At 37.2% G+C, this 18,611-nt stretch overlaps 1 protein-coding gene across 3 annotated transcripts in view; it reads left to right on the top strand.

Moving 5' to 3' along the window:
• grm8b (glutamate receptor, metabotropic 8b) overlaps window positions 1–18,611 on the top strand; it is a 124,560-nt gene that overhangs the window by 11,050 nt on the left and 94,899 nt on the right. The window contains exon 2 of one of the 3 annotated variants that reach the window (XM_047819705.1): window positions 2,954–3,353. The exons of the other annotated variants lie outside the window; for them this stretch is intronic. The gene's annotated coding sequence lies outside the window, so the exon portion shown is untranslated. The remainder of the gene's footprint in view (window positions 1–2,953; window positions 3,354–18,611) is intronic. 3 annotated transcript variants of the gene reach the window in all.

Raw genomic sequence — 18,611 nt, 5'->3', positions numbered from 1 at the left:
TGACATATAAAACATGGAACTGGAAGTTGAGTCACTGGAAGTTGAGTAATAAATTCCTAATGTGTAATAAGACAGGATCTTTGTCAGTACCCAAACTTGTGTACACGATATAATTGGGAGCTAAAGAGTTGTTGAGATGTCCGAAACTAAGCAAAATAAAAATAATAATAAAACAAAACTAAGGCCTCCTTCTCTTACAAGGAGGAAAATCATAAAAATTAGGATAGATTTTTGGCAGCCACATTGTTTTTTTATGTTAATAAATAGCAAATATGTTTGACGTTTGTGGAACCAAGAACAAAGACACTCTAGATGACTACGTACACAGAAGAAGAGTGAAATTAGATTTACTGTTTGTTGGGGTTTGTTAGGTCTCCTTAGCCCTAATTCCTATAAGCCACATTTCTGTCGTGCTCATACCCTCTCATTAGTAGTGATTGAAAAGGCGTATGTGAAATACTATTTGGAGGAGTATGTCGAAGTTAATAGTCTAATCAAACAAAGTCCAGTCAAAGTACATTACAAGAAGGGTCAAATAACAGAACTGTATGTTTTGTGTGATTTAATGGAAAGAGTTTGCAATGCTGAAAGAGTGACCCCTAGTTGTATCTGTATGTATTCAATATATTATATTACAACATCTATTTAAATATATACCCTGATCCTATATTATATACTTTGTATAATAGAACATATTATTTGTTTGATTAGAATATATAGTACATTTATGATTGTTTATATTCCTGGTTCCTTTGTGCTTTTATGTAATAGTCCTATGATATGATGAGACCTCTTGCTACTGTAAGTCTCAGCAATAATGGTTTCATGAAGCAATGTCAAGTTGCTGAGAGGTAGAAGAAGCTGTCACTGGGTCTGATGATGCCGTTTATATTTAGATTTTTAAATTGGCAAAAGTAAAAAAGAAACCTGAAATGAGAGAAAAGGAAAATAACCAAAATAAACTGTTGGAGTCATTTAGATTCTCAACGGTTCCTATGATGACAGTCTTCACCTGATGGGCCAGATGATAAAAAAGCCTACCTCATTTCATCCTGTATGACTTAATGAGTGCATGAGCAAATCAGATTGGAACAAACAACATACACCTTAAGATAGGATACACTTATGGATCAGGTTATGAGGTGATCAAGAGGTAAATATAAGGCTTTAAGGAACCACTCCCAGGTTCTCAGGATTGAATGAAACGTCGCATTGCAGTCTTAATCAATACACCACCACAGCGCTATTGTATGAAGGAAGCGGAGCTAAACACATGCTTGCACATGGTATCAAACATATGTTCATTTATTTTTATTAAAACCATATTGCCTATACATATTGCCCATTTACAGACTTTTACAGATCATTTTTAAGACATAAAAAAAATTGTTATGATTGGTAAAAACACAGAATGATTTGTAAAACACGGGATATTCAGAAGCCTCTTTTGGATTCCTATGGTCAGCAGGGTCTGATAATGAATAACAATTGCAATCAGTAAAACTCATTTGAAAGAATGAAGATGAAAGGCATTCTGAATGACTTTTAAGAATAAAGCTTAGTGTAGCACAATGCAAGGCTTTGTGCCAATTGTGTGGGCTCAGGAGGGCAGGCTTGGGAAGGCGACTGACACAGAATATCCTCTTAACAGAAAAAGCTTATTGAGTGAAATTGAAGCAGTCAGAGAATTTGGCAAAGGTCGCATGACTGATAAGATACTGAACTGCACTGGCACGTTCCATTCAGCATATGGTGGGCTGAAATATTTAAGCAATAGATGGGTGACAGTGGTATCAAAGGCCTCGTAATATTTTTACCTGAAGCTTTTGAGGTGAAGCTATGAGATTTATATTGAACTTGACCAATCACTTTTAAGGCACTAAAGGCGAACTATATCTGACATTTTTATCACCACATAATGCAAAGTCACCTCCAAACCACTGTCTTACCTCCATATTTCAAGATGTTGCCTAGGAAGAGTCGACTTTGTGCAAGCTTATAAGTTGTCATACCTTCAGTTTAGGTCAAGCCAAAAAAACATATTATTCAAACCCAGTGCAACAGAGGAAAGAGAAAACTTCACAAAGAAGTGAAATCTATTCGTTTAATAAGAAAATATAGTAGATCGTTTTACATCAGCTTGCTCAATTCTGTGACTCATTCAACAATTAGAGCTGAGAACAAAACAGACTTTAATTAATGTTTCCTATACACTGTGGCTGTTATCAACTCTAAAGGATTCGTCTGGCCGAGTAACTTTGATACAACAGATATCTGATGTTACATGCTTAGGTGCTTCTGTAAATTGTCAGTCCTCTTGGATGTAAAATCTGGATTAGCATGCAAAATTAATTACATCCGCTGAGGCAATCTTTCTCAGCCACACGTATCCCTTGAGTCCTTGCTAATGAGCGCAGTTCCTGATTCTAATTGTCAAGTACTGCAAAAGGTATGACAATAGTTTAGTAAAACTAGAGTGTGTGAAAAAAGATACAAGGTACAAGATAAAGCTCTTCCGTAAGACTAACACCTGCACAGATAAATCGATCGGCTGATTTAAAAAGCCTTCGGATGTGTATGCATATATAAATGAGATATCACTGGCAGACCCAGTCGATTTAATACCCGTGCTCTTGGGATTGCTCCTCTTTTAAGTTACGCCGTCTCTATCAATACTAATATTTGAGCATCTGTTGTAAGTGCGAGTGATGGGTTGCATTCTCTCTTAGGCGATTCCTTTTTTTGCATTGGCAGCAAAACCTACATTTTTTTTCAGATATGAATCTTATGTTTGTACTTAAAAAAATGGCAATAATATATCACTGATCCATTCTTTATATAGCATGTTACTGTAACCTTGTATAGAAATATGTTGACAAAATATACTGTGTTTTAATTGGCTGAGTGTGCTAGGAAGAAATATACATAACCTGTAGTTTACCTCCATGTAAAGTGCTGATACCTGAGACTCCAGTTACCTAAACATCTCCTTACATCTCCTATCATCATCATCATCATCCTCATCGTCATCAGTATCCTTTTTTAATATCCTTTTTTGGTCTTTGTTGTGCATTATATGTATATATCTTTGAAATAAAAATACAGTTTTATCCTCTTTCGAGAAGCAGCGGCACCAAGTGCATTGTACTACTTTTTTGCCACTTACATTACACCACAACCTACACTAGGTGAATCCAGAAAAGGGCTGGTGTGGCTGCCCAAGCAACCACCTTTGTGGATAAGATCGGACATCCCTGCCCTACATAATGAAGAAATCGGAAGACCTGAGAGCGTCCAGTGTCCAGTTATACTGCTAGTGACATTTTCCTTGGTTCATCAAAGAAGCCTTACGGGTACTGGATCATTTGAAGTGTTTGCTTAGGACTGATGGTCTGTGAATGAGGGATTAAGCTAAGTAGAAATTAGTTTTTAAAAATTCCATTTCAAAGAGCATAGTCCATTTTCCCCTTCATCATGACTGACGCCTTTGTCCCTGCAACCATAAAATTTAATGACAGAGGTGATTTTAGCAGAAACTCTCCATTTCCTAGGGATAATAAGTTATATAATCAGAGAAAAGAAATGACATAATTTGTCATATAGACATAGTGCAGTTTTGTGCGTTGCTCACTCACCATACGTTCAGTGTGGACACCCTTACTCATTCTGTCCTGCTTTCTGACATGGCATTAGTAATGCAAGATTTGTCATGGTGACATGCTAAATAATGTTGCCCCTGTATGAATGGTAATTAAAAAAGTGATTAGTTATCGTACTCACACAGCCATCTAAGCTGACATGAACCATATTCTTATATTCAGTGGTGTGAAAAAATGTTTGCCCCTTCCTGATTTTTTATTTTTTTGCACGTTTGTCACACTTTAATGTTTCCAAAAGATCCTCAAAAGCTACACATCATACCAAGATCCAAAGAAATTCAGGAACAAATAAGAAAGAAAGTAATTGAGATCTAACTTTATAGGTTATAAAGCCATTTCTAAAGTTTTGGGACTCCAGTGAAAGCCTTTGGGACTCTCCACAGTGAGAGCCATTATCCACAAATGGCGAAAACATGGAACAGTGGTGAACCTTCCCAGGAGTGGCCGGCCGAACAAAATTACCCCAAGAGCGCAGCGACGACTCATCCAAGATGTCACAAAAGACGCCACAACAACATTAAAAAAAACTGCAGGCCTCACTTGCCTCAGTTAATGTCAGTGTTCACCGCTGCTGAGCAAAAAGAACATAAAGGCTCATCACTGATTTGCCAGAAAACATCTTGATGATTCCCAAGACTTTTGGGAAAATACTCTGCGTACTGACGAGACAAAAGTTTAACTTTTTGGAAGGTGTGTGTCCCATTACATCTGGCATAAAAGTAACACTGCTTTACAGAAAAAGAACATCATACCAACAGTAAAATATGGTATCGTGACCTCAAGCTGAAGGGAACTTGGGTTCTGCAGCAGGATAGTGATCCAAAACACACCAGCAAGTCCACCTCTGAATGGTTGAAGAAAAACAAAATGAAGACTTTGGAGTTTCAAGTCCTGACCTGAATCCTATATCCTTAAAAAGGTGGTTCATGCAAGAAAACTCTCCAATGTGATTGAATTACAAAAATTCTGCAAAGATGAGTGGACCAAAATTAGTCTACGGACTCGTTGTAAGTTATCGCAAACACAGTTCTTATTACAGTTCTTGCTGCTAAGGGCGGCCCAACCTGTTATTAGGTTTAGGCGGCAAGCACAGGGCCATGTGGGTTTGGATTTAATGATAAAAACCTTCATTTAAAAACTGCATGTTGTGTTTACTTGTGTTTTCTTTGACTAATATTTAAATTTGTTTGATGATCTGAAACATTAAAGTGTGACAAATAGGCAAGAAAATACAAAATCAGGAAGGGGGCAAACACTTTTTCACACCACTGTACAGTATATATACAACATCCTGTGATGCTCTGTGAAATTATGTGATGTCGATGCACACTCATGTTTTGATGTTTACAAAATGGAAAACTACTGAATAGAACGCTAACTGTTAATGAATAGATTTGCATAATAAGTGCATAATGAGGTTATAGAAGGTCAGTGTCATTGTTCCTGAATACAAGTTTTGATTTTGTTAGCATACATTTACCATAATGATTATACTAAAAAAGAATATTGAAGACACTTCCATTAAAATATTAGATTTGAATTGTGCTTAGGCTGTTGTAAAGTTTAGTAAGTGTTAGGAGCTTAAAAATCATAATTGTTTTATATTTTGTAATTATCCATCATTAGCCTAATCATTATTAGTTGTTATGTTTTTCTGTGTTTTTATCACGTTCGTGTTTAAGAAAAGGTTTAATGGCAGCAGGGCCATTTCTAGCTGGAAGCAGTCTAAACAGTCTCCAGAGCCACTAGCAGGTTGTCACTTACCGCTTCCAAAATTTCAGGAACAGCTCTTAATAGCAGTTTTTGTTGTAACCCCTAACAAATTCTTGTCTGTTCAGGTTTGCAGTCATTAGCAAGTGACATATTCTGTCTCTTGAGGTGAAATTAGCATGTAATCAAATCCCAGGTCTTGCTTGAGAACGTTCCAAAGATTTTATTCACCCAATTCCACTGGGTACAGCAGGTGTTCTCAAAGCCTTTGCACCCAGGGACACCTTCTAGTAGGGAAAAAACAACAACAACAAAAAAAAAAAAGACGCTTGTCTGAAAAACAACAACACAGCTTTATATTATGATGGTATAATAGGCAAAGATACAGTGTACCAAAACCAGTATCATAGAGCTAACACACACACACACACACACACACACACACACACACACACACACACACACACACACACACACACACACACACACACACACACACACACACAAAGGAGTTTACCTCATGGGATACCAGCCAAATGTAACCACAAGGTCACAACTGTAAACTATTCATGTCCTTCTTGGAAAATTTGTTCCCCGACCAGATATAAAAACAAGTCTGTTCACACAACACACACACACACACACACACACACACACACACACACACACACACACACACACACACACACACACACACACACACACACACACACACACACACACACACACACACACACACACACACACACACACACACACACACACACACACACACTTCTTTTTTTGTCATTCTTCAGTGCATGCTTTATCCTGCTCAGGGTCGCAGTGATTCCTGAGGCTATCCCTGGAACACTGAGCATGAGGCAGAAACACATCTTGGATACACACTTTCATACTAAAGGTCAATTCAACATAGCCAAGCCACCTCCCTGCAAGCTTTTAGGAGGTGAGAGGAATCTGGAATACTGGAGAAAACCTACGACAATATCCTGAGCTCAGTTTTAACCTGCAGACCTCGAGGCTTTGAGGTGTCATCACTAGCAGCTGTGCCACAGTGCCATCTAAAACCACATTAAGCTATATTATTTTTGCTTGTGTTTAAATTACCGGTTTGCTCATAGTCAAGTGACACCATCCAGGAACAGGAAACCACCCACACAATCCCCAGCTGCTACAGAAAATAAATGCTTTTCAGATCTGTGAAAAAAAAGTCTTAGTTGAAATTGTTGAAATTAAGCATTAAAAATATCCTAGAGTGATGATGTAGGAACTGGTTTGAAGAGAGTAATTGGATTTAGTATCATTTAATAGTGATATGAATGTAATATAAAAAAATTAATAGCACATACCCAGTAAAGTCATGCTTTGACTTCAGAAGAAATTTTATTCACAGTGGAGTTTTTTCAAACAACTTGGTTTGTATTGAAATATTGGAGTGTTAATTAAAAACAGATTAAAGGTTAAACAATTAGTGCTGGTCACAGAAAGCAACCAGCGTCATTCTGATATTAAAAAAAAAAACCTCTTCAGTTTGAGCAGTGCTTTGGACAGTATTAAAGAAACACTGTCTACACCCTCCACAACTGAGCGTGTCACATACAGTACCAAGCAAAATTCGAAGGCGAATTATTATTTTAATTCAGTCCCCTACTAAACACAGCAGTCTGATTCAATGCATTTACACGTGAATTAGGAACAAAACTTCTACAAAAGTGCTGAGTGTCTGTCATCTCCTATTAATTAATTAATCTCAGTCAATAATGTCATAAAAAAAAGGAGAAGTAGATGAGTTGTTAGCACTTCTACTGTTTTGGTATGCCATGTTAAATCATTTCCTTCTGCCTTTAATCTGTTCTACTGAGCCATTGAATCCTTCCAGTTTTAACTGCATTTTCTCAAAAATCTTTCTGTCTTTTAATATGATCAACCAATATTCTATCTCCTCCACCAATCGATTCTTTCCACCAGAAGCCAAGACGTAAAATGTAAGACATAAATAAACACAATATGCTGTAAGGTGTTATTGAAACTGAAGATAGAAATAGTCCGATTAAAAAATGTACATGGCTAATTATTTCCTGTTTACAGGTTTCCTGTTTCAAGCCAATCGAAATTACATTCAGATCAAGCTTAACTGAAAGACTTTTCAATATGATTGATCTAATAATCAAATTACTAATGGATTAATTTGTTGCCATAAAACTTAAACGCTTTACCGTTTTAACTGGATTTCGGTCATCTCGAAAGCGATGGATTTAGTTTTAGTGTTCGTCTTTTGTCGAAAATATACCATTTAAGTCACATTTTTAGAAATCTGTTAGTAGTTTGTGTCTAATATCTGTTAATTAAAATAAATCACAGCAATTTTCGTACCAAGCAGTTTTATTTCATAAAAAAAAGTATGAAAACGAATCGCTTATTCAAATTTATTCTTCAAAATTTTCAGAATTGCACATATAACATATAATTGCACACTGTATCAGAGTGTAGTGTTGCTCCCTGCTTCATCCTTAGCTCGGGTTACTGTGTGTTTCCTCTGGGTTGCCAAGTTTCCACCTATTTCCCCAAAACATGCCAGAAACATGAACTTACTAACTACTTTAAATTCTTCATAGATGAAACTGATGGTGTGATGGCATACGTGCAGAAGGCCCTGTGATGTTATGGTCCAGGATGTGTTTCTACCTCACAACCTATGTTCCTGATAGGATACAGGTCCACTATAAATCTGACCAGGATAAAGTAGTAACTGAAGATAAATGGAATAATTAGGTCTTAAATTGAGCACCTAATAGACTTATTATATAGATTTATTATAAAATTACAGATTGTCACAGTTTATTTTACAAAGCCTTTCTAGTCGTCTGTGTTCAGCTACAGTAAGTGAAATCTGTGCAGCTCTTTCAGAGGCACATTTGAGATCTTACTGTAGTAACTACATTTATTATACTGATTGATGATTTAATAATAACAGATGAATAGATAGAATAGAATAATAGATCATCATTTTATCATTTTATCACATAAATAAAGGTTACAGGTAGTAACTGTGAACCTAGTAATCTGACCTCATGCTTGTGCAACCAACGTTAAACCATTAAGAGCAGTATTTGCTATGGAAAGATGGATGATAATGGGGTTAAGACCTTGTACAGTGCTTTATTCTGTTTTTAAATTGTTGTGTAGTTATAATAATGTTAAAGTTCAAAGATGGAAAGGAAAGGTAATCATCCATTTCTGACTTTTTTGTGTCTTTTTTGTTTTGGAGGAAAAATATACTTTTAAGAATTCATTTCCTCGTTGACATTTACTTTTTGTGTCTACACAATAAACGGTGCATGCAGCAAAAGCATAATTATGTATATTTACTCTATATGCCATAATGCTGTTAAATTCTCAATTCTCACTTGGCTAAATCATAACCTCTTAACCTTTATGATCAAAATAATCAGAAAAACAATTATTTTCCTATACCATTTTTAAAATATGATGTAAAACCACTAAACCTTAGATTAATAGGCACATTATAATACATTTGACCAATACACTTGTGCCTTTCTTTTATTTTTATGCTCCCTTCTGAGGAGACTTCTGAAGCCTTAGGGAGGTTTGAAAGCATGCTGTGCACCTTTGTGTTGATTGGCAAGAAGTTGTGTATAAAAGGGGCACTTTTGCCTATTTCTTCCTGTTTACTACTCCACCTTCCTTGCTTGATGGACAGTTCACAAACAGCTATCAAACTCCAACTGTTTTGTAAAACCAAGCTCAGAAGCTTTTTCAGTCGGTTCACAGAACTCCTCCAGACGAAGCAGGAAGCAACCTTCACTGCTCAGCTTCACTTCTAATTTTCACACTGTTTTCCACTCATGGGATGTGAGATCTTGCTGTTTAACTGCATTACTCCTTTGTACTGTATAGGGAGTATTACTGTGGGCAGCATGACACACTCCAGTCCTGAAGGGCTTTAGTAGTGCTTAGGTTAGCATTTTAACTCATTTAACACATCTGATTTAACTCATCATCTGTTTCCCAAGACATTCAAAGACATGGAAGAACACATACGTCTCTATGGCTGTGACGTCTCTATGGCGTTCCTGTGTTTTGAATATGAATCCTATCACTAAAAATGTGTTAAGGAGGTTTTAGTGATGCACTGAATGAAGATTAAATTTGGGACAATTTCACTCTGTGTAATTGCCTGTAAGCACAAGTCTTTTTTTTTTTTTTTACATTTAGCAAACCTTCTTTTTTCCAGAGTGGCTTTATCTCATTTATACCCTGAATAGTTGAGGGCTAAGGTCCTTGCTCAAGGGCCCAGCTTTATTGTGCTAGGATTTGAACCCATGCCCTACTCTTCAGAGGGCCAACATCTTAACCACCAAGCAGTCACAACAGAAAGAGAGGAAAGAAACCTGCCACGGTTTCAAAACTTCATACCATTCTGTGTAGTAATCTTACAACCACTGTTAGTGCAGTTGCTCATGGTATCATGGAAATCCAAGATAATCTATTTTAGAGCTGTTTGTTAACAGCAAATGATCTGATGTGGATGCCAAAAATGAAACTGGTCTGTTTTTATCTTTGAAAGCCCAATTATAAAGCCCATTTATACAAGACAAGATATATATGTGTGTGTGTGTGTGTCTACATGGATTATGATGATCATTAAAAAGGCTACAGTACTTAAACTATAAAAATAAATGTAGCACAAGTCTACTTGTTGTAGCGGCAAATAAAGTCTACTTGTTGTAGTGGCTTCATGGTCTTGTGTCCTTTGTGGACCCAGCGTGAACTATGCTGCATGATTAGATTAAGGTCACTGCTTGGCCTAGAGTCTCGTGGAACAGGGTCTATCCTCGGGAGAGGCACTCTAAATATGCAAGAGTCAAAAAAGATTGCCATTAACCGGAACTAATTACCATTTTTAGTCATTAATTTACACCATCGAATAAAATAAACAAGCACAATCATGCAAGCCGTGTGAAGCTTTCTCTGGGATACTTTCTGTAATGTTTATGAATAGAAACAGTGGGATTCAAGTCTCAAGGGAAGGAAAAATTTAAAGCCTCATTCTTCATCATCAACTTTTAAACAGTGCAGTCAAGTCCACACAGGTTGACCCTGGCAATTAATCACAGAGGTGAGAAAAGATAGAAGAAAGACTTTCTGAACCAAAACTGAGGATCGTATTCAGAGTTAGTGCCCTATAAGTAACGCTACATTTATTTTAAAGAAGGAGAATAATGGCATTTTCACAGAAAACAAAAAGCAGCACTGTGGTAAAATGGTAGCCTGCTTTTTTTTTAAGGTTAGCACTCTAAATCAAGGCTAATGCTTATCCAATCTAATTAATATTATTTGTGTTGATTTGCCAGACCCTTCAATGATGGTCCTTCAGTTATTTGGATAAATGAATTGAGATTTAGTGAAGGCTGGTACATGTTTATTGTAATAAGTAAAAGACAGATACAGCCATAAGTTCAATACATTTCACTTATTATGAAGGAGGAATCAGGCTGGATAGTAAATTTGGTCAACAGAAATAGTCCTAATGCAAATTTGTCTTATTTGTGTAGTGGTTTCAGTCCCATAAGGTGCATTACTGTCATCTGCTGGTGAAATGTTTACCTATAAGTTAAGTTAAACTAATAAACCATGGCATTGCTGCTATATTCAATTATTTAACTTGAATCTATTCACTAGTAGGTACAAATACTGGTAAATTTATTAACATTTAGATTTTGCTGTACTGCGTTTTTTTTTTTTTTTAAGAAAAATAAAATCCACTAAAAGGGGGGTGGGGGTGGGAGAGCTAGCTCAATTCTCACATACTTCTCACATTTTTTAAATGCATGCATGCAACATGGCTTCTTTACACCTATACAAATTACCAAAACTTTTGTCTTAATATTATATACATGTCCAAAATGTGAAATTTGTGCAGTTGTATAGACATAATGTAGCTGTAATTAATTGTTAGCTTTTTATTTATTAAATTATTTCAAAATAAATCTCTTCATCTACTTCTGTTTGTACGTAGATGAGTAAGCATGGATATGTGACCTGTGGTACAACTGTAGCACCTATTAGAACTTTACAGACTCTTGGTTCAGAGGATCTCAGACTGTAAAGAGTATCACATGTAAAGGATACACTCATATGGTCTAGTATTGTACAACTGTAACATACGACTCGTTTTGGTTTAGAATGGAAGATGTTCAGTGATCTGATCAGTTTAAAACATTAATGTGTAATTTAACTCAATCCAAAAATTAACAAAAGTGTATAATTTCCCTCCTGCTGTGGCACAGCTTCTGAGGTTCTAAATGAGTTGGTGAGGAGTGTTATAATTTTCAGCCATTTTTTGGTTTACGGTGTCAATTATCTGAAGTTGGAGATTAAAAAACTTTTTTCATATTAAGTAATAAAAAAAATAACTTTATTAATATATACCTTGGATCAGTGCCAGACTGGCACAATGTAAAAGTTGTGGGCATATAGTGACTACAATATACATGGCACTTTAATATTTCAATAATATAATATAATATAATATAATATAATATAATATAATATAATATAATATAATATAATATAATATATACCTGTGCTTCCTCTGGTTACTCTGGTTTCTTCCCCCAGTCCAGTGACATGCATTGTAGGCTGACACACAGACACAGACACAGACACAGACACAGACACACACACACACACACACACACACACACACACACACACACACACACACACTCGTGGACCAACCTGGGCACTCAAATGAATCAACCTTTACTGCTATAAAGTAGTAATTAATTGTGAGGAAAGTCTAACTTTCTTCAAGCTGCAAGCATCAAATGTGATTTGAGGGCTCATTGTTGCTGCCCATTCACACTGAACCTGCATAAACACTTTACTGTTTATTTATAATCTGAAACAGAAGTGATTTAGGTAATTTGGGAACATTTACATTGGAATTTTGTAATTACTGTAGTTTTGAAGCTCATGTGTTATAATATGGACATGTATGTCTAAGTTAATAGTCATATACAATATAAATATACTGGTTTGCAAAATTGTCTAAAGAGAATAAATAATTGCTTTGCAGTATATAATAACTGATATAAATAAGGTAAAAGTCTTTTAAAGTACTTGAGCAAGCTATAAGGCCTGATTGACCAGAGCTAATCATTCTCATACTATGCTGCAAATGTTGTATGTATTTTTCAGTATTTGCTTCCTATTTTAAGTCTGAAATATAAATACATTGATGAAGAGGCACACTGCTTATTTTACATATGGCACTGTGAATCTTTATGTTGTACCAATTCTTCAAGCTAGGAGCTTAGCATTTTATTCAGCAAACACAAGCGGGTTACACCATTGTAAAAAAGGCCACACTGACTAGTGCCAAGTGAGCAGTGAAAAATCGTTTCTAACACTGAGAGCCTGGAGCTTGACAGGTAAAAGTACATTTGTTTGACAAAGAGCAACAGCTCTTACAAAAGTAACCTTAAGCTGTTCAGTCACTTAGAGTCATTTTTCCTTTCCGCACTTTAGATAAAACCCAAACCCTGGCCCAAGCTTCAGAGAGGTTCAACTATTGTGAAATGTGATGGCAGCTCATTTTTAGACTACGTACCAACTAAATAATTGCAGCAAGCTCTGGAATTGTCGTTGTCAGAGTGCTTATTAAAGTGTGTTCTGGTGCCTCTGACATGAAGTGGATGCAGGGAATTGGTAGAGACGCTGGATTAGCGGAGCATAACTTTGCAATATGCCTTGTGCTCTAATCCTAGATCATAGTCAACAGAAATCCTAAGGCAAACATTCAATTTGTGCAGCATTATGATTATGCACTCCGTTGTGCTTTCCTGACAGCAGGTGGGCTTAAAGCACACCATGGTTTGATAGACACACTTAGACACAATTGGCAGCACCTGCACTGAAGCATAGGAGCATCAGATGGCTTGGACAGTTTTGGCTAGAATCCAGCAATTACCACACCAGGGGGTTCCATTACATGGGCAACAGCTATGGCCAAACCTAATGAGGCACAATCGTAGCAAACAGTATGCTTCTTAAAAGCATCCAAACATATTTGCAACTCTTCCTTTTGAGGCCAGAAATGCTGTCTAACAGTAAATTATATTTTCTTTGAGAGGAATGAGAAGGAATGCAAGATTTTTGTGAAGCTATGAACATTATTGAGGAAAATCTCTCTGATGTACTCCTTCCGTATGGCAAAAGCTCTTAAGAGAAATGGCACTGCTTATTTGAAGAGGACAAATTTGTTTTGCACAATTTCACCACAATTTTATAATTTATTTTGAAAATATTTGGAATTCCAAAAAATTAAATAAATAATAATTTGTATGTAGGAAAAAGCAAAACGAACACCCTGAGACCTTTAACAGAATCACAAATGAATCGTGAATCATAAAAGCACCACCCTCATATTATAATCATTTCCCTTTGGATTCCCTTTCAATAGACCCATCATTCCCTTTCATCTCTTCAATGTTGCTGTAAGACTACTTCATATTTTTTGAAACCATATGGAACATTCTGGCCAGGGTTACTAGTTTGCGTTCCCTCGCTAGCTTGCTGTCCTTATTATCAATCACTTCGGCACTGTCACTGACCTCTCTGTCCTCGGCTGGATGCCCCAAGGAAAAGCCTCAATACAGAGCAGATTTACACACATGAACAGATCAGTGAGTGCTGGATAATATGTCTAGCACTGCTATTGGGAGAAAAACAACTCGAAACCAAGCAGGAGTCACAGTGTTGGGCAACAATCACCTGAAAATACTAGAATATGCAAATACACTCACCATAGAAGAAGACATGGTAGGAATCTGTTACCAACTTTAATAGAGAGGTTACCTGAACTACTGAACGCCACATGCTGTTACCATTACAGCATGTGCATCAGGGATTGAAACTAATATGAATTATTCAGATATGTAGAACAGATATTCGATTTAGTTTAATAATAAATCAATCTAAATGACTACAGATGCAGACATTAAGTGTGAAAAGGTTCACAGGGCATTAGGTTGAGACCAGTGATCATCGTGCATTACGACTGGAATCACACAGGATGTAACAAAAGAATCACATGAGTGGGAGAATTTTGCCTTCATTCTTTCATACTTACAAACTCTATACTTGCTGAAGACACTAGCATAATTCATTTCTAAATATTTTTTGGTCTGATGTCAGTAGTTCACTCCAGTTGCCTGACCTAAAGTACACTGGTACTCTGGGACTACTGGGAACCTACTGGGAACCTACTGGGAACCTACTGGTTTTTGTTTTACTGCGGAAAGCCATCATTGTTTTCAAAGATCCCTAGCTTAATAATGTCCCATTAGATTTACATATTCAAGAACACATTCCAGAAATTTCCACATGGCGTCTGGTTGAGACTGATTATGAACTCTAGTGAAATAGCTGGAAAATGTTCAAGCTCAGCAATTGAAAAAAGTTTTGTTTGTTTGGTTATAATTTGTCAAGTCGAGTCAAGAAGCTTTTATTGTCATTTCAACCATATACAGTATTGTATATAGCTGTTGCAGTACACAGTGAAATGGGACAACATTTCTCCAGGACCATGATGCCACACAAAACAAAGACAAAGCTAAGGACTTAGTAAGTTAGTCCTAGCCACATAAAGTGCATCTGTGTAACCTGGTGCAAACAGTGCAGGACAAGACAAACAAGACAGACAAGTCAGTGCGGGACAAAAGAAACAAACAATTACAAGACAATACACAAAAGGCAATACACAAAAGGCAATACACAAAAGGCAATACACAAAAGACAATATAAAAAGAAACAGTGCTGACCAGTGTAAATACTGTATGTTCAGACAATATTATGTGTGCAGAAATACTGGGATGAACACAGTGTTATAGCAGCAGTTACCTGAGGTATTGTACAGGGTTGTGCAAAACAGCAATCAATCAACTGAAATGTCAGACAGAATGTGCAAATAGCAAAAAGTCTGCAAAAAACAGCATGTAAACAGATTGATGGATATTATTGTAAGTGTGTGTATTTAGTGTAGGTCTGTGCAGTCCATACAGTTGATGTGTGTGTGTGTGTGTGTGTGTGTGTGTGTGTGTGTGTGTGTGTGTGTGTGTGTGTGTGTGTGTGTGTGTGTGTGTGTGTGTGTGTTGTGCTCAGTACAACTCAGTTATTAAGGAGTCTGATGGCTTGTGGAAAGAAACTGTTACACAGTCTGGTCGTGAGGGCCCGGATGTTTTGGTACCTTTTGCAGACGGCAGTGGGGTGAAGAGTGTGTGAGGGGTGTGTGGGATCATCCACAATGCTGTTGGCTTTGCGGATGCAGCCTGTGGTGTAAATGTCCCTGACAGAGTGAAGGGAGACGCCAATGATCTTCTCAGCTGTACTCACTGTCTGCTGCAGGGTCTTTCGATCCGAGATGGTGCAGTTCCCAAACCAGACAGTGATGCAGCTGCTCAGAATGCTCTCAATGGTCCCTCTGTAAAAAGTAGTCAGGATGGGGGGAGGGAGAGGTGCCTTTCTCAGCCTTCTTAAGAAGTAGAGACACTGCTGGGCTTTCTTGGTGATTGAGCTGGTGTTGAGTGAGCAGGTGAAGTTCTCCGCTAAATGAACACCAAGTTTGGTGCTCCTGACGATCTCTACAGATGATCTGTCGATGTTCAGCAGAGAGTGGTTGCTCTGTGCTCTCTGGAAGTCAACAATCATCTCTTTGATTTTATCAACATTCAGAGACAGGTTGTTGGCTCTACACCAGGCAGTTAGCTGTTGCACCTCCTCTCTGTATGCTGATGAGACCTACCACGGTCGTGTCATCAGCGAACTTGTTAATACAAACCAAATTAATTTAATTTTTCCAAAAGAAAAATATATATATTTCTAATGGTTCCATGTACATAGTTATATGGTTCATAAAAAAACTCCTTTGGTCTAGAAGAATAAATAAAAGTTCAAATACTTTGAGCGGTAAATAAATACATACTGATACAGATAAATAAATGTCAGTGTGTGGCATTGCGTTATACCCCAAATGCCTACAAGGAAGAAAGGGAAAGATGGCTGTATGTCAGGAGTAATTTCTGCAAATAAATACTACATCTTTTGTCATTTTGTGGCTTTGTTGGAAGGTGCATGTGTACAGGATGATATCCAGGTGATTCTCGCCACCGCCGGTGTTTAAGGAGTGTGAAATAGATCGGCTGATTGCAATCTAAGAGCAGCTCACAGAGGAACACAGAAGAAGCGACATGCACAGCTCTAAAATCTGTACAAATTTGTTGTGCTAATCTGTGTTGCAATGCATCAGGATCATTCTTTCTGAACAGACATTTCTTTTCTTAAGTTTAATTTGAATACTACATGCTGATTTTAAAGCTTTAAATGATTTGTTGCTGTGTTACAAGACATTTGTGCTTAATAAATGAGGCTTCCGGCAGTCTCTAATATTAATTCTTTTGATGTCAATGAAACATATTTTTTAATCCATAATTTAATCAACTCTGCTCTTATGAAATGATGGTCTTGTTATAGCATGATATCACCATGAAATGTATTCAAGGTTTTTCTGACTGGTCATTGGGTGACAGGCTATCACCAGAGGATAGACACTTCACTCAAGTAGAGATACGCTGATTAACTGTGACATTTTCCGTCTTGTCTCATTTCTCCCTTCTCTCATTCCATTATGCCCGTCTATCAAGACGTGTGGACAACTCGATGTCCTCTCAGGTACAGATCACATCAAGGCTAAGGAGGACCTGTGTTATAACACACGCAGATGGACAGAATGTATCTACAAATGCAAATGAGCATTTTCGAGAAGTGGTTCATAAAGCTTAATTGTGAAGCGGAATATTTTCATGCTGTGTTATAATGGGGCTTCTGTTTAAACATAAAACCCACAGAATCCTCTGCTGTTTAGGCTTCTGTTTCTGAAACCACGCACCGCATTTATGCTTCTTCCCCTCATCATTTTTTCATTAATGTTCACATTTGTCACTTGAGCATAAACGTGAGTCTGTGCTATGCTCTTTGTGCATGTTGAATGAATGCCAGAGTTATTAAAGTGATTTGTTCGTTATCAGAGGACCTTTTTAAAATTGTAGACTTTCTTCTGCTTAATATGTAGGAGGATGTAATCTTTTTTCTTTGCTTATTACAAACACATAAATGTGTAAGAATATGGTAATAATTTGCAGGTTGGTGATGGATGGAACTGTCTCATGCCCTACACATCTTACATAACCCTGTGTGAATTTGAAAGAGGCAGCAGGGTTAATAGTTACTTTAATTGTTGTCTCTTTTCCTCCTTTTCTCTGTTGTACTTTTTTTTTTCTTATTCAGGGGCTACATGTAAATGCCAACCAAATATCACAAGCGTCTGTCTAGCTAAGCGTGTGGCTCACTGTTCTCCTTTTGTCGTTAATGCACTGAGTTCATTGCTATTTCAAGCTTTTTTGTGTTGTGGCATTAAAGCATGGAACATATTTTGCTTTTGCTGTTTTGTATGTTATTTACGGCTTGCGCAATATGAAAAAAATAAGTCGAAAAGACGAAGTTTAGTCGCCGTTCAGGTTGGCGACTGCCAGGTGACTGTGACCCTGAGATCTTGTGGATAAACTGTGGGCCATTAGAAGTGCACAGATTTTCCTCGTGATGTATAGGTAGCAGCGGGGGGCCCTCGTTCTGATAATTAGAAAGTGATTGAAGGTAGAGAAGCATAATATTTGTCAAGTGTATAGGTTAGATAAATGTCTGTCTTAAAGGGAGCCAGGGAGCCATTGACTAGCACAAAAAATATTTGTTCAGGCCAAGATGTCTAACATAAATCCTGCTCCATTAGCCATCTAAAGGTAGGGGGCATTAGATCACATTGAGTGGACTTCTGTTGTGACAAAGTGCTTTACCTTGGTTTCTAGAAAATACCTTTGTTCTGAAGTGTTCCACTCGGTGACTGCAGAGGCAATATGTGTATACTACGTATGGGGACATTTAGTGGAATACTCTTGTGGATGAAACATTGGGGTGTCGGTAATAGGTGCGATTAACACCTGTACAGTGCAAGCTGCATATGCCAGAATGCCAGTGGAGGATTTTTACCTTATCACATTTAAAACCCAAAGCAATCTGATATTCACATAAGCTTTTTCTGTAATGAGTTAAATATTTCTGGAATGGATGCCACCTACTGGTTAGAGAACAAACAGTGCTGTATGG

This window comes from Tachysurus fulvidraco, chromosome 10 (assembly GCF_022655615.1).
Source record: "Tachysurus fulvidraco isolate hzauxx_2018 chromosome 10, HZAU_PFXX_2.0, whole genome shotgun sequence".
Taxonomy (NCBI): domain Eukaryota; kingdom Metazoa; phylum Chordata; class Actinopteri; order Siluriformes; family Bagridae; genus Tachysurus; species Tachysurus fulvidraco.
This window is presented reverse-complemented; position numbering and strand designations above follow the sequence as displayed.